The 17,303-nt window shown below is 41.4% G+C and overlaps 2 long non-coding RNA genes across 2 annotated transcripts; both read right to left on the reverse strand.

The window, feature by feature from the left end:
* Positions 1-750: 750 nt before the first annotated feature.
* Positions 751-2,804, reverse strand: LOC136511449 (uncharacterized). The gene is made up of 4 exons (XR_010772710.1): positions 2,443-2,804; positions 1,830-1,943; positions 1,380-1,461; positions 751-970 (listed from the first exon to the last, which is right to left on the reverse strand). It is a non-coding gene; the product is annotated as an uncharacterized lncRNA (long non-coding RNA).
* Positions 2,805-6,524: 3,720 nt separating this feature from the next.
* On the reverse strand, positions 6,525-8,515 carry LOC136513512 (uncharacterized). Its single transcript, XR_010773380.1, has 3 exons — positions 8,066-8,515; positions 7,179-7,214; positions 6,525-6,762 (listed from the first exon to the last, which is right to left on the reverse strand). It is a non-coding gene; the product is annotated as an uncharacterized lncRNA (long non-coding RNA).
* Between the last annotated feature and the right edge of the window lie 8,788 nt (positions 8,516-17,303).

Raw genomic sequence — 17,303 nt, forward strand, 5'->3', positions numbered from 1 at the left:
CGGGTTTCATACAATAAATCTGCAATTATATAAGATGATCTAGAATATGATCTTTTGCGACATAAGAAAGTTGGTTCGAGTATCACTCATTTTCATGTGACACTACAAAGAGTATGTTGATACATGACGGACAACCTAAAAATCATCATAGGTAACTATCTATGATGGTCCCAGAAATGGTCATAAAATCCCCATCATAATCCTTCTGAGCGGAAAAAAAAATCGTCAGACTCACTAAAACGGTGACGTCTGTAATCATCATGGAATAGCTTTTCGACAGCGTACAGTAACGAAACAGAACGTCATGGACATGTGCCACGTTAGCAATGCCATCTCAGCATAGTGAGGTGGAACACTTCAGCATGGTGACGTGGCTGACCCTGACACATCAGCATAGTGATGCAGCTGACCCTGACACGTCAGCATTTTTCCTCGAAATTTAGGATTTTCTTAGGGGAACGAAATTTAGGATGGGCTGGGTTTATTCGGCCACGATGGGTTGGGCTCACTCGACTCATTATTCATTACAGCCCAATCTCACAACATTGAGCCCACTCAACATCAAACCCACAATTTGGCCCAACAATATAATGCCCATTTAAGAGACAGACATACATTAATTGATATCACTGATTAATAATAATTCACAACACATACAGAAATTGACAAGAGAGTAAAATAAAATCATTACATCCAGTTTCAGATCAGGCGGTCTTAATATCATTATATCCATTTTCAGATCACCAAAATCATACAAAAAAAGCTCAAGTCAATTGCCAAAAAATCATCTAGAGCCCTCGGTCACAGATTTGTGCCCATGCCAAACTGACAGGCTCGAGAGTCAGTTCATCACAAACAGAACTTACTGCTGGTCATTAGATGGTGCAAAATTATCACCAAGCATAGTACGAAGGAAGCCGATCTCACTGCCTTCCTCCTTTCATCCTTTTCTTCCTCTACTTGCTTCCTTCTGAAATTAGGACCCCAAAAACACCATCAAAATTTATAGTCACTAATAATTCAACATGGCATAATACATAACTATTAACACAGAAAGGCAAAAGGTAAGACACGTTGCCTCTAATAATCAACCGGACAATAGAATTTTAACTTGTCTATCGAGTGATATCACCACATGCAATGCATTATTTATTAGTAAGTCCAGCAGGCTGCGTGGTTTAGATTTGGAATTTGTTAAAACAGAATTGCTCAGCAGCTGTCTTTAAATGCATGACGCTACTGTATGCAAACTCAATATCTGCCATGGCTAAAGTTCTAACTATACCAGTGTTTTGTGATAAATGTTTAAGCATGAAAAAACTATTCTAACAAATATACAAGTAAAAAGGCATGTAGTACAGAAAGTAGTCAGTCCTCACATAAATAGAGATTGTAGATAAGTTCAGAGTTGAGGCAAGTAGACCAGCATGAATCTGCAAACTCCTGCAGACAGCTTGTAAACTGCAGTTCAGAATTATTTCAGTTAGAAAAAAAAACACTATGTTCAGGACCTACTCAAAACATATATATGACTGATCATTTCATCAGATCATTTTGAAGCTCAAAGCATGGAATCAAATTGTCCGGCAAAATGACAGCTCTCAGTTCCGAACATTGTTTTGTTCATATGCAAAAAAGCTCACAATTGAAGCTAGCAACACAGAAATCTAGTTCAGTTAGAAATTCAACATGTCTCTAGTGACCAATTGGCTTCCTAAAACAAATTAAGCTGAAAATTTTCATTTAGAATTAACAGTTGCTAGACATCAGCAGCAGTAACGAGCACTGCAGGAAAACAGAGCTACAGCATATTCCTTGCTTCTCCTTACCTCCATCTTTGTTGCTCCCCCCTCTCTGATCTGGTCGATGGCAGTTCCAAGGACTAGGGAAACACAGCTCCAAAGCAACATATAAAAGTACCTGTAACCAAGGTACGCCTGCTACTGCTAACCAAAAAAAGCAGGAACCAAGAAAAATCAGATGCGACATCTAGAGACAAGAAAGCAGGATTTTGAATGGATGGAGCTCATGCTAACTGAAATTAAGATTTATTATTTATGTCAACTTTATTAGTATTAGGTAGTTCCGTAGGGTACTGTTGTTGACTTGTTGGTCCTAAAACTGAATGGCTAGCCACTTGCTACCGTTCTTAATTTCCAGGTTCCTTTAATAGTTATAAGCAGGTAGTATCACATGATTGCTAGAGGAATATGAGAAGCAGTGTTCTGTGCAGAGCTGAACAAAATCTATCAATCCAAAGCTGCAACATATCTATACCAGCTAGATCATAGATGTTTTCTGCAGTGCTGAACTACTTCAAGGAACAGGCTTTGCTGCAAACCAGTGATAGGGACCAGCAGAAATGTACATATGCTTTGCTGCAAATGGAAATAAATGGACACTCTACTGACTAAACATGGACAGGAAGAAATAACATCACACGTTTGCAGACAAACACGAGTCGCGGGTGGGCGGGCGGCCTCGCGCAGTAGCGGTCGCGCACTCGCGTGCTTGGAGTGCTGCCGTCGGGCTCCGGGCTCTCGACCTCTCCCTCTCGGGCCTGCCGGGGATGGCGGCGGCGATGACCTCTTCCATGTCTAACAACCTGGGTCGCTGGGGATGCATCGCCGGGCGCCATGTGATGCGCCGCAAATCGCCGGCCACGGGCGGATGCTACTATGCCGAGTGAATGCCAGGGGTGGCCGCGGCGATGACCTTGCCAATTGCGAGGGGCGGCCCGTGGAGAACTTCGCGTGGACTTCTCCCGCAGAGGCAGATCCGCAGATGCCGGTGGTGCCGTGGGAGTTGGATTTGGATTGAGAGAGAACATAGAAAGGATATGGACTAGGAGCGGTCAAAATTCACAAGCCAAGAGCGCGAGCGCCGAGCGGTCACAAGCCAAAGCGCGCGCTTCTTAGGAAAAAAATTTAAGAAGAAACGGGGGAAAGAGATGAGAATATATTTTCTTTTCCCTTTTGCTTTTCAGGCAAAATTTGAGAGCTATGCAAAATCTTTAGTTATATTATTTTATTATTTAAATATGAGACATATTTTACTTAATATGTAAATTCAAACATAATTAAAGTACATTTAAAGGTATTTCAAAATCATGAGAAATCCCCTAAAAATATATTACCGTCCATGATATATAATAGTTGATATAAGATTAAGTTATTTCATATAATATCTCACTATATATCTCGATATAGCTAGAACTATCCATTACACGTATTAATTTATTATATTTCATTACTCCAAAAGAATTCATATGATATCTCACTCTTTTTTGTTTCGATAATTTTTAATCATTCAAAAGAAATAATTTAAAACTTGAAAAGAAAAAGGGTGCAATTAGGACAATTTGAGACGAATCACCGAGCTAGCTTATCAAGCTTTTTATCTATTCCTAATAGACGTAGCTGCTCACAACATATGTGCATTCATTACTCCAAAAGAATTCATATGATATCTCACTCTTTTTTGTTTCGATAATTTTTAATCATTCAAAAGAAATAATTTAAAACTTGAAAAGAAAAAGGGTGCAATTAGGACAATTTGAGACGAATCACCGAGCTAGCTTATCAAGCTTTTTATCTATTCCTAATAGACGTAGCTGCTCACAACATATGTGCACGCTCACCCTTTGGGTAACTCTAGTGCTGCAGCGAACCATAGGGTTCAGCAAGAACGAACAAAAGCATCGTTGGAGAGCCTCATCGTGGACATCGATTATGGGTCTTATATACACGAATAAAATATGGGCCCTATATAAACGAATAAAATATGTTTCTATCTAACTCGTCTGCCCACGCAGTTGAACCCATTTGCGGTGGCTAGAAGCAACACTACTACAAAATTAAGTTTAATTGTCGGCCCATCACGGCTGGTTTCTTACAAATCGACAGTGGTAGTGGCTGACGGCCCATCACGGTTAGTTTTTGGCTAAAACCGACAGTGATAAGATTAATTAGCAGTAATACTCGGGTCATCATTGCCGGTTCATGGGTCATGGTGAAGACGAACTTTATATCAAAGTTGTAATACTCTTCGAGATCTACCACTTTGTAGTTTAAACGTTTTTTATTTGAGGTCATTTGGATGTCCAAATATGTATCATAAGATTTTATAGAGTTAATACCAAATGAATCCATATGTCCTAAAGTCATAAGTGAATGTGTAGTGGTAGAAAATGATCTCTGATGGAGAAATAACCAAAATAAAAGTTGTAGATCTTGAAAAGTTATGCAATTTCATAGTTCATAACTTTTTTATTTGAAGTTATTTTGATGCTGAAATATTTATTTCACAAGATTTTATACAAGTTAATACCAAAGAAATCTATATGCTATATAGTCATAAGTGAGTGTGTAGTTGTAGTTAAAGATCTCGGATAGAGAAGAAACCAAAATAAAATTTGTATATTTTGAGAAGTTATGCAACATTGTAGTTAACAACTTTTTCATTTGAAATCGTGTATCCAACGAAAATTACATTTGAATTTTCACATTTGAAACACTACAAGATTTAAGTCATAATATCTTAAATGTCACATATCAAAACTTATGACATCTACATGACGAAAAAGGCTGAGTCACAAATGATGAGGACATCGTCAAGATGGAGTCGAGGACGACTCCAATTCGAGAAGGGGAGGATGATGAGGACATCGCCACGCTGGACACACCGACGCCATGGTCTTCCCCAAGTTGCAATTCGTTCCCAACTCAGCTGCCACGTCGCCCTCGGATTCAGCAGACACGTCGTCACTGTTTCGGTCATAACTTTCTCATACGACATCGAAACGGGCCGTTCTTGGATGCGTTGGAAAGGGGACGACGACGCCGTCGTTTTGGATCTGGTCCCAGCTCCAGAAGGTCCGTGGATCATTCTGTGTGACCACGGCAAGGTGCTGCGTCACCTATTTGGGCCAACTTGGCCATGTATCGTGTCGGGCCTTAAGCCCAAGTTGTGGGCGCCCAACCCCTGGCCGTCCTCAACCCTAGGTCGAGTCTTAGACTATAAACACAGCCGCCGCCGCTGCTACACAATTGGGTTTTGTTTAGAGTTTAGTTTTTCATCGAGAAACTAAATCGTTCATTGTAAATGTGGTAACAAATCCTTTTACAGTGATCCAGGACCCCCGTTCTTGATCTCCTCCACTGTGTCGATTAGTCCTTTGGAACCAAGTTCTTGAATCCTCTATTGATATTCGCGTCATTCATATTTGCAATTTCAGATTGCGTGTTTTACCTTCTTGCTTGTGCTCTTCGATTCGTTTGTAGGAAAAGCCTTCTTGGCGAGGTCAATCAAGTTGTGCTTGGTTGATAACCAACGGAGCAGTGGTGTAACGGTTGCAGGGTTCGAATCGCGTCTGATTTGAAGCCGGATCACCAATGTCGAGATCTCCCCAAAATCGAACTTACCGGCTACCTCTCGGAAGATCGGGCCTGTACTCATCAATTGGTATCAGATTGATGAGTACAGGCCCGATCTTCCGAGAGGTAGCCGGTAAGTTTGATTTTGGGGAGATCTCGACGTTGGCGATCCGGCTTCAAATCAGACGCGATTCGAACCCTGCAACCGTTACACCACTGCTCCGTTGGTTATCAACCAAGCACAACTTGATTGACCTCGCCAAGAAGGCTTTTCCTGCAAGCGAATCGAAGAGCACAAGCAAGAAGGTAAAACACGCAATCTGAAATTGCAAATATGAATGACGCGAATATCAATAGAGGATTTAAGAACTCGGTTCCAAAGGACTAATCGACACAGTGGAGGAGATCAAGAACGGGGGCCCTGGATCACTGTAAAAGGATTTGTCACCACAGTTACAATGAACGATTCAGTTTCTCGATGGAAAACTAAACTCTAAACAAAACCCAATTGTGTAGCAGCGGCGGCGGCTGTATTTATAGTCTAAGACTCGACCTAGGGTTGGGGACGGCCAGGGATTGGGCGCCCACAACTTGGGCTTAAGGCCCGACACGATACATGGCCAAGTTGGCCCAAATAGGTGACGCAGCACCTTGCCGTGGTCACACAGAATGATCCACGGACCTTCTGGAGCTGGGACCAGATCCAAAACGACGGCATCGTCGTCCCCTTTCCAACGCATCCAAGAACGGCCCGTTTCGATGTCGTATGAGAAAGTTATGACCGAAACAGTGACGACGTGTCTACTGAATCCGAGAGCGACATGGCAGCTGAGTTGGGAACGAATTGCAACTTGGGAAAGACCATGACGTCGGTGTGTCCAGCGTGACGATGTCCTCATCAACAAACCATGCACCTTAAATGGCTATTTTTGACATTTATATATTCATGTCATAGATTTATGACATTGATTTTGAAGTCACAAATATTTATGACAACTGATTTTGAAGTCACGAGTTCTTGCATCTTGCCCTATCAACAAATGCCACGTAGGAATAAATGTTGTTGTGGCACTGCGATGGCAGATTCATACACAAAAGCCCACCTTAAGCCATACAGCCCACTTGACCACAAAGACATCAGATTACAAATCATGCACTTAATCATATTAATAAACATACCAACAATTAACATGTGTGAATCTTTTACAAAATGTCATTCAGAAAAAAAATTATATATCCTAGAAAGTAAAATACAGCATCACGTAACATCTAAGTTTATCTTCATCTTTTCTAAATCTCTATCAATATGAATCCTGGTAAAACCTTTCTTCCTTTCTTAACAGGAAAACAAGAGCCCAAACTCCAGCTTAGCCATCTTTGCTTCAATCTACAAGTGGCTCAAGTTAGCACTTACTCAAAAATTAATCCCACACATATATAGTGTTTCTTAACGGGAAAATTAAGAGGATAGCATAAAGAGGTCACAAATGCACACCACTCATACAGTCATAGTTCATTACAGGTCTTCATAGTGCATAAATAAAATTTTCACTTCTAAGAAAATATCTATCTAAGTTCATGGTTGAATTAGTTCTAAAAGTCTAAAGTTCTAAAATGCTGGCTGAGTTAGAGCTTGCGGCTGCAGGAAAAGCTTGCGGCCAGCAGTGTCAGAGAGCTTGCATTATGCTTTACACATGAATTTAAATCTAGCATATTCCAGTAGCTTGAAAGCAGCACCAAGTATCCCCAAACAACACGAACAGATCTATTCAGATAAGAAATTGGAAGCAGGATCTTATGAACCTGATGGTCGGGGACCTCCCAGATGTTGCTCACGTCCTGCAGTGATCAAACACGAAGGCCCAAACGAAGCATAAGCACACAAGCACCAGAAAAAAGGAAGATTTCACAAGGGGGGACATCGGAGAGCAGTCGAACAAAGCTGGAATAAATAGTTATTGGGCATCCAGTATTTGGATCTTCTTTCTAGTAAGATCAGGTTAAGGAATTCAACCTCACTGATACAGCCAATGTCATCTGGATATAAAGACAAAAAAACAGCAAAACAAAAGCACGTAACCAGAAAGAAATTAGTAGAAAACTAAATTATAGATCTGTTTTATATTGAGTATATTCAAAATAAATGGTTATTACCCAAATGGGCAAGAGTTTACTCTCAGGAAACCTAGAGAAGCAGAATTGCTGCTTTACCACCATTGCTGTCTCTAACCAAGCACCACTTCAGGGAAAAAACAAATACTCCATACGGGTTTAAGGTTCAGTAATAATTGACCAAGGATCACAACTTCTATATTTAAGTTTGATTCCCTGGGATTACATAACTATATGCTTCTATATTGATTATGACAGGTTCGACCTTTTTCATTGTAAATTGTACTACAAAATAAAATCAAATGAGTAAAACACTATTCTGACAGCATGTATTTATTAAATAGGATACTTGAAGACATTAGTGCCCAAATAGTTTAATCTAGAAGGCCTGCTGCAACGCCATCTTCTAATTTCAATTGCAAATTCCAGTGGCAAATTGCTAATGGCAAATAGGTAGGATTGCTCTATAAGAGTTTAATCTAGATTGCCAATCACTTGTACGTCTATGCACAAATCCATCAGTACTACTAACCCTAGATCCCCAATCATGCACAAATCCATCAGAAGTAAAAGCTCACCAATGACAACAGATCCCAGATCTGGGGGTCAAGTAGGCGGAGGAGCACGACAATGAGGGCACCAGGACTCCGGCGACGGTGGTGGTGGCCACGATGGCCGACCCAGCGCGGCAGTCGCAGCACCCGCCGACCGGCAGCCGGCTCCTTGGTGGCCGCTTGCAGGCCGCACTGCCGCAGCCCCGCCCTCGCGCCGCCGCCACCGCCGCTCGCTGCCCCGCGCCGACGGGTTCCGCGCCGCCGCCCAGCCCTAAGCGCAGTAGCAGTCGCGGCGTCGCGTGCCCACCGGCCGCTACAGCCGCAGGTCGCCTCGCCCGCCGGCCACCGGAGCCCGCAAGCCGGCCGCGGCCTCGAACCGCTAGGTGCTAGGGTTTGGGTCGGGGTCAGGTGACGCCGCGTCCGCGTCGGGGAAAAGGAGAAGTACGAAGAGGAGGGAGGGAGAGAGAGCGGACAGGGCTGCATTGGTCCTTCATGGGCAATGGTCTGCGTGTACTTCTCCTTGTTTTTTTTTTCTATTTTTTATTTTATGCATATATAAACTATACATATGCAAATACCTATATAACATATAAGTATATCAATTTAGAGAAAGACAAATATATTGGCAGGGGTCAAGTTTGTATACAATTTAATTTAAACAGTTTTGCAACACACGGTATACATATTTACACATGTATATATTTAGAGCTCATATATTTATATACATATTTATACATTGTTCATCTATTGTGTTAGATATTGTTTAAGCACTTTTTACTATAGTGGATTTTTAGCCGCTCCACATCTCTATGTTGTGTGCATGGCATTTTTTTATTTTTTTGTTAATTAAACCTTTATTCAGAAAAAAAAAATTGTCATGTGTGTACAAACAATTATATTCATATAAGCAGATAGAGATAAAAATATATATGTACATTTGGCACGAATTGAGTTTCACACTAAAAGTAAGATATGTGTGTATATATAAATGTATTTCTATTTACTTATTATCTTAATACCCAACTCAGCCACATATATTATAACATTTATTTATTGTTATTCATATATACACACTTGTGTATATTTTTATCTACTATTGCAAACAATTAACAATAAATAATATTTATATATTTTATATATATCTTGATTTCTTTAACTTGCCCGTTACTATAATGATATATGATTATGGATAGGATTAACAACCTTGATCAACACCTAGGGGTGTTACTAGACCTGTCTTGGTAATTGGACCTGCATGCCACCATGGATAACAATGCTAACAAAATCAATAAAATTATTTGACACACCATCCTTGCGAATTATTCTTTATGGCGTGGAAAATATTATCACAATATACAACTGGACTAGCGTTAAGACATTTCTTGTGATATACATTCACTTAAGTCACTAAGTTGAGAGGCCTCTAGAAAAAAATGTCATAAACTAGTTGATTTAATGATATTTTAACCAAATGTCATGCCATAAATGTCATAAACCCGCACATTTCTTGTAGTGAAATTTGACTTCTTTCAAATGACCTCGGTTGGAGAAATAACCAAAACAAAAAGTTGTAGATCTCGATAAGCTATGCAACTTTATAGTTGATAACTTTTTCATTTGAAATCATTTATCCAAGGAAAATTATGGATGCATTTCCTCACATTTGAAATTCAAAATTTTCAAACGTCATGGGATGGGGAAATGACTAAAATAGAAGTTGTAGATCTCAAAAAGTTATAAAACTTTGTAGTTGATAACTTTTTTATTTGAATTTGTTTAGGGTCAAAATACTTATTTGAAAACCGGATAGCATGAAATCGAAATAGAATATTTTTTTGGTTTTAGTAGAGCACAGTCATTATACAAATAGGGATTATGATATAATTATTTAAGAAATGTACATAAAGACAATTATTATTAATGAATATTTCAATTCATGATTTATTTATTTATTTATTATGATAACCATGATTTATTTATTAAGGAAGGATCAAAGTTTGAAAGGCCATTATATTATATTTATTATTTATTTGTATGTTTATAAAGAAAAGCGGGATACTCCAGAGAAGAAAAAATAAATAAAGAGTCACGGAACGGAGAGATACACTCCACAAAAGAAAAAAAATGATAGAATGGGCAGGGGCAGACCACGCACACCATGACACGTATGAAGAGGCAAAAAAAAAAAGAAACAGAAAAAACTGGACGGGAAAAAAAGAAGTCAAGGAAATTATTTTTTTAGATACATACAAAAACAAAAAAAACGTCTTCGTATATCACCCCAAAATAGGAGATCCAATTTTCAACGCCGAGCGCGTCTCTACTCTTCTCTCCCGCCCGACACCGCCGCACGTCCCGCACATATCGGGTCGCGAGAGTTGCTTCCACTAGGGCCATGTTTAGTTCCCACATTTTCCAGAATTTGGCACTATGCAAAAAGAAGATTTCCTGTCATATCAAATTTGCGGTACATGTATGGAGTACTAAATGTTGACGAAATCAAAAACTAATTACACAGTTTGGTTGTACTTTGCGAGACGAACGTTTTAAGTCTAATTAATCAACGATCGGACAATTATTACCAAATACAAACAAAACGCTACGGTATCCAACAGTGTCGCTACAGTGCCTGGCAGTCCGGCGGCGCCGAATCTGGGCACCAACTAAACGCGGCCTAGAATTATTCCCACGCATTTTTTTCCACCGCCCATCACCGAATCAGAAGGGATAAGCCAGATAACCGATTTTTCCCTCTCTTTTCTTTACCTTCGTTATTTTTATTCGAGATCTCTTATTATTCCTCCTCACAAGGCTCAGCCGGAAGTTTGGCTCTCGGGCTCGGCAAGGTGGAGATCGAGCATGACTCCGCCACTCCCACGTGGGTCACTGCTTGAAGGTACACCGTCAACTCCCGATCTGATGATGCTATTTGATCCCAATGGATTCAAGTTTGTGTTGCATGCATCCGAACCCTAGAACCAATCCCTTATCCTTCTTTAGTTTATTCTGATTTAAGTGGTGTAACAACAGTTTCTACGAGTACCAATGAATCTACTTTCATTTGATCTAGCGCAGTCTCTTGATGACAGGATCGAGTGTTAAACTATACATCTATAACTCAGTAATCTGGCAACCTGGCAGGACCGTTGTCTATCAGGTATCACTAGACATGCACGACAACAATCTTCGACCTGTTCGCTGGTTGGTTTCTGGGCTGGTTTGGACTGGCTGGTGCTGGTTTATTGTGAGAGGAAAACACTGTTGGCTGACTGGTTTGGGCTGGCTGAAACCAACAAGCGAACAGGCTGGATTGATGCCCTGATTTGTTGTAAGTTTGATTAGTTTCTGTTGTATAAGATTTTACTTTACCGTAACGTAGACTACTATACAGCTGTACAGTATTGACAGCCTAGACTACGGCTGCAATTCTCCACATTCACGGGGTCCTGTAGTCTGCTGGGTGCCTGGGTTATGTCTGGATAGCAGACGTATCTCCAGTTTCAATACTTCTAAATTCATGTGAAATACTCCAATGGTTATTTAAGTCATGCAGGCATGCAGTTGCTTAATAAAAATCAAACATGCTGATGGATAAAGAATATTGTTGGATCATGCATATGACTACTTTGACACTAATCTTAAGTGCGTGCTTACTGTCTTACGAGTTAAATGCATGGGCAGCCTCTGAACTTATCAAGAGGTGTCAGTTAGGTTTACAAACTTTAAAAATGGATTTCTAGATCACTAAACTTGACAAGTAGTGCACCACAGGTCCATATCAGGCACATCACTACTGGACTCCTTGAGTTTGCCGAGTGCCCGAAACACTCGGCAAAAGGCATAAAACACTCGGCAAATAGTTCGCCGAGTGTAACACTCGGCGAACAGCACTTGCCAAAAAAAATGACGGCAAAGCCAACTTTGCCGAGTGTTTTTTATCGGGCACTCGGCAAAGCCTTTGCCGAGTGCCCGACACTCGGCAAAGTTGAAACCGAAAAAAAACCCCGAAAAAAATAGGAATTTTTACCCAAAAAAATAGAATTTTTTTTATCGATGGAGGCCCCCACCGGCCAGCGCCCACCCATCTACGACATTTTTCGCGTGAATTTCATGGCTACGCGGCCGACGCGATTCGAACCCGAGACCTCCCGCTGTGCACATACCTCCTCTACCACTACACCACACTCTCACTTGTGTCTGTATTCCGTTTTAGTTCCCAATATATTATACTGAACCGAGTGTAAATTGCATGTTTGAGGCCCTAAACGAATTCAAATAAAAAAGTTGTAAACTACAAAGTTTCATAACTTTTCGATATCTACGCTTTTAGTTTAGGAAGTTTTTCCATCCGAGGTCGTTTACAAAATTTGAATTTTAAAATTTTGAAATTCAAACACAGTTTTGCGTGACAAGATGTTTTCAAATAAAAAAGTTGTAAACTACAAAGTTTCATAACTTTTCGAGATCTACACTTTTAGTTTATGAAGTTTTTCCATCCGAGGTCGTTTATAAAATTTGAATTTTAAAATTTTGAAATTCAAACACAGTTTTGCATGATAAGATGTTTTCAAATCAAAAAGTTGTAAACTACAAAGTTTCATAACTTTTTGAGATCTACACTTTTAGTTTAGGAAGTTTTTCCATCCGATGTCCTTTACAAAATTTGAATTTTAAAATTTTGAAATTCAAACACAGTTTTGCATGACAAGATGTTTTCAAATCAAAAAGTTGTCAACTACAATGTTTCATAACTTTTCGAGATCTACAAAGTTTATTTTGGTTGTTTGATCATCTATTCATCCAACATGGTCGTTCTAATATTGTTCATAAATCTTATATATCTCTCTTGTAGTTTCATAAACTACAAGAGAGATATGTTAGATTTGTAAACAAATTTATTTTCACTTTGTCGTATAAAGAAAAGACCAAAACAAACATTGTACATCTTGATGAGTTATACAACTTTGTAGTTGAAAACTTTTTCATTTGAATTAATTTACTGCTTCAAAATGTGCTTTGAAATTTTTTTTGCCGAGTGTAAAAAAAATAACACTCGGCAAAGAAGCTCTTTGCCGAGTGTCAAAAAAAAAACACTCGGCACAGAAGCTCTTTGCCGAGTGTCAAAAAAAACACTCGGCAAAGAGACTCTTTGCCGAGTGTTAAAAAAAACACTCGGCAAATAGCCTCTTTGCCGAGTGTAAAAAAAAAACACTCGGCAAAGGCGTCTTTACCGAGTGCCCGAAAAAGAACACTCAGCAACTTAGGCGTTTCCGGTAGTGCATGGACATTTTATCTGGGGCCTGTTTGGCTGGTATTAAAGCCGGCTAATAAGCTGGCTGAAGCTGATTTGTTGTGAGAGGAAAATACTGTAGATTCTAGCTGATAAGCCGACTGATATGTTCAAGTGAATATGACATTGCCACTGTGGCGCTGAAAGTATTTGACACTTTGCATTTAACCCCTCAAAATTAATTCATCTATCTGACACTCACGCATCCTGCCATATTTCCTCCTCACCCCCTCCTCTCTCTCTCTCGAGCTGTTTCGAGTTCCAGTGACCCTCACCCACGGCACGAGAGCAGAGGTTGTGCGAGGGCACCGCTCCTCACTCCGTCCCCATGTAAGCCAGCAACGTGGCCGCGCCGCCACAGCGGCCGACGCCGACAGCCCTGCCCAGTTTCCCCTCGAGCCCCTCGCGAGACAGCAACACCGTACTGGCGTGCTGCTGCTCCAGCCCCACGTGAGCCGGTGACCGTGGTCACGACGTCGCGGCGCCGGACGCTGGCGGCACTGTCACTTCCCCCCGCGCCCCAGTGAGACGGCGATCCAACGCGTGCAGCGACTTTCGTCGGTGCAGCAGCTGTGGCCCCCACGCCTTGGCGTCATGGAGCTAGGCATCGTTGAATGCAAGGGCCTACTGTCGATGCGCACGGCCGACGGCACAAGGGTTGCACTGACGCATACGCCGTTGCCAAGTACGGACCCAAGTGGACACGTATGTGCACCATCGCTGATAGCTACTGTTGGAACCGAACAAACACACACGAGAGAGGAGGCTTGGAACACAGGACGCACAAGAAGCTAGCTGCAGGTCGATCGACACACGCACACAGCAGCAATTTGGAGTTGACACAAGAACTTTTTGGCGATGAACGCCTGTGGCAACAAACGGTATTCGACTCTACTGAAAACACTACTACTACTAGCCACATGGCTTTAAAGCCCAGCGACGTACTGCCGAGCAAGAACCTGATGGCCGGAACTCATGCGTGCGCGTGCACATCGACAAGCATGCACATCCGGTCCTCCGAGTTGACAGCCACGTTACGCACTGACACTAACATGCAAATGACTGGGCATGCAAGTGCACCATCACCGGGAGCTACAACCCGCCTGGAACGACGACCAGTAAATGTGGCAGGTGTACGACCTGTGCACGGTGCTTATAGTCGGTGTGTTCGACGGCGAACGACCCACCGGCTACCGCCGTTGATTCGTCAGACGACAGCGGCAAGGACCCGCTTATCGTGATGCTGCCCACCTGCGGAAATTGAATGGGCGACACGGAGCAGGCCATCCGGTTCTCCACCCTCAGGTCGATGCTGGACATGATGCATCCTGCAGACGTGCGACCGACCAGCGCTTCCCGCGATGCACCACCAGTGGCCCATCCTAGCAGTGAACCGCGAGGGGCTGCGGTCTCTTTATCAGAGGGGCTCGAGGGGAAGGGACCTCCAGGGCCATCGGCGTCGGCCGCTGCGGCGGTGCGGCCAGGGTCGGCAGCTCACGTGGGGGCAGGTTGGAGCGAGGAGCTGTGTGCCTGTGCCCTCGCGCAGCCTCTACTCCCACGGTGGGTGACTAGGTGAGGGTCACCGGTGCTGCAACTTAGAGCTCTAGAGAGAGGAGGGAGATGAGAAAAGTAAGAGAGGATAGGTGAGTGTGAGATAGATTAATTAATTTTGAGGGCTTAAATGCAAAGTGCCAAATACAGTCAGCGCCCCCAGTGGCAATGCCACGTCGGATAAAATATCCATGTGGCTGCTACGGACCTGCGGTGCACCACTTGTCAAGTTTAGTGACCTAGAAATGTATTTTCAAAATTCGTGGACCTAACTAACACCTCTTGATAAGTTCAGGAGTCATCCATGCATTTAACTCTTGTCTTACCCACAGGACTTGCCTGTTGCTATTTTCTCCCACCTTCATCGCCTGCCTTGTGTGGGATACAGGAGCTAGATGGTCTGGGTCAGATGCATGCGTTTCTGAAGATTGAAGAATCTAGCATGTGATTTTCCTGATTCGAAGGTGATTGACTGATTCTACCTCATCATTTACTTAATTTCCATGAACAGCCAACCTGTGTTTATATTCAAAGGTGATTGAATGATTGGTTAGTTCAAATATTTAAATGAGAATACTTTAGACAAGCGCCCTGTTCGCTTGTTGGTTTCAGCCAGCCCAAACTAGCCAACCAACAGTGTTTTTCTCTCACAATAAACCAGCACCAGCCAGCCCAAACCAGCCCAAAAACTAACCAGCGAACAGACCGAAGAAATACGTGCTGCTAGATTTTTCGCTAGTGTCATGGTATGCCAGCTCGTTTATTTTATTCAGCCTCAGTGTCGCTTCCTTCGGCATGAGAGGTACTCCAATCTCACGTCTTTATTTTTCTATTTTTCCTCTGTTTCTCAGATTCCCCCAAAATTGACTTGGTTTCCTATTCTAGGGTTTCCTCTTTGATGCCTGCTGCTGCGTTATTCGTCTTCTTCGTTGATTCCTGGGACCAATTGGCGGTTCATAGCTGACAGGTAATTTCTCACATCTGAAATCCCTATCACCCCTTATGCTTCAGTTCATCTGCCATCACGCTGTTGTTTTTCCTTATGCTTCAGTTTATGGTGCATGCATCAATAGATTACAAGTTTCTGAATGGCTTTGTTATCGATAGCGCAGTCCCTTAGTCTATATTAAATTTAAAATTTTGATCTAAGTGTGTGCTAAATAGAATACCCCAGACTTCAATTGTGTTTATGTGTCTTTGTTTGGTATATACAGGTGGCCAGTTCTTCAGTATATTGGACTTTAGAGCATTTCAATTTGTTTAGGTTCTTTTTGCCTCAATTTGTTACCGACCTGTTCTATTACTCTTTACTGATGCTCACGATGGTACCTAGATTGATACAAATTTTTTTAGCTAAGGCTAATATCAAGTGCCCTTTTGCCTCAATTTGTTACCGACCTGTTCTATTACTCTTTACTGATGCTCACCATGGTACCTAGATTGATACAATTTTTTTTAGTTAAGTATCAAGTGCCCGATCTTGCTTGGACTTATCTGATTACTCACAATCTGATTCAGTAGCGTTTGTGTATATTCAGCAACAAATAAAATAGCTTCTGTTTTCAGTCCATACCCTCTGTTTTTAGTACACAGAGATTACATTTCCAGACACGAACAATAATCCAGTTACCTCTGAATTGACGATTAGATTACTATTGAACCTTGTTGCATGGTCTACGAAGCTTGTTTTGTTACTAGAACTCAAGTTTTGAGTTACATAAAAGTGCTAATATGGTCCTTAATTATCTCTAATCTAATTGTTGAAACTTGTAAACATATGGACTATGGAAATTACATGTCCTTGTGAACATGTGATTTGCAATGACATTGTACTGAAAAAATGACGGATATGAAAAAATGACGGATATGCCAAATGTCAATGTTTTTTCAGGAGGAAGCTAGAGTTTGAGTGGAGCGCACGAGTGATAGGATGGTCAATGTCAAGCCAAGCTTTGCTGCACTGGTAATCATAGCTAATTAGAATTTGATGTGTACACACAAGTGTATGTCGAATATCTTTTGGGTTTGAAAAATGTGTGTCTCTAGCGGAGTTTGATATGGGATGGTTTCATTCCAGATGTCCAAAAAAAATGCTTTTTTGACAACATATTGTTGTTCTGAAAAATTAATGGCTTGCCAATATCGGTTTATGCAAGTAAGCAAAGCGTTGCAATATAGACTATCGGCATCATCATTTGGTAGTACCAATATATGCTATAGCAACAAACAAATAGCATGGCAATAGAACCTACAAGCAACCAAACATTTAGTGTGGCAATGTAGCACCTGGTTTTAAAGACAAAACCAGATACACACTATATGTGAGCCTAGGAAGTCAAATCTCACATATAGCCACAAATAAGGGTAATATCAAAAGACAATACTTATTACATAACGTATTAGTATAAGAAATATAACCTC

This window comes from Miscanthus floridulus, chromosome 16, assembly GCF_019320115.1.
Source record: "Miscanthus floridulus cultivar M001 chromosome 16, ASM1932011v1, whole genome shotgun sequence".
Lineage (NCBI taxonomy): Eukaryota > Viridiplantae > Streptophyta > Magnoliopsida > Poales > Poaceae > Miscanthus > Miscanthus floridulus.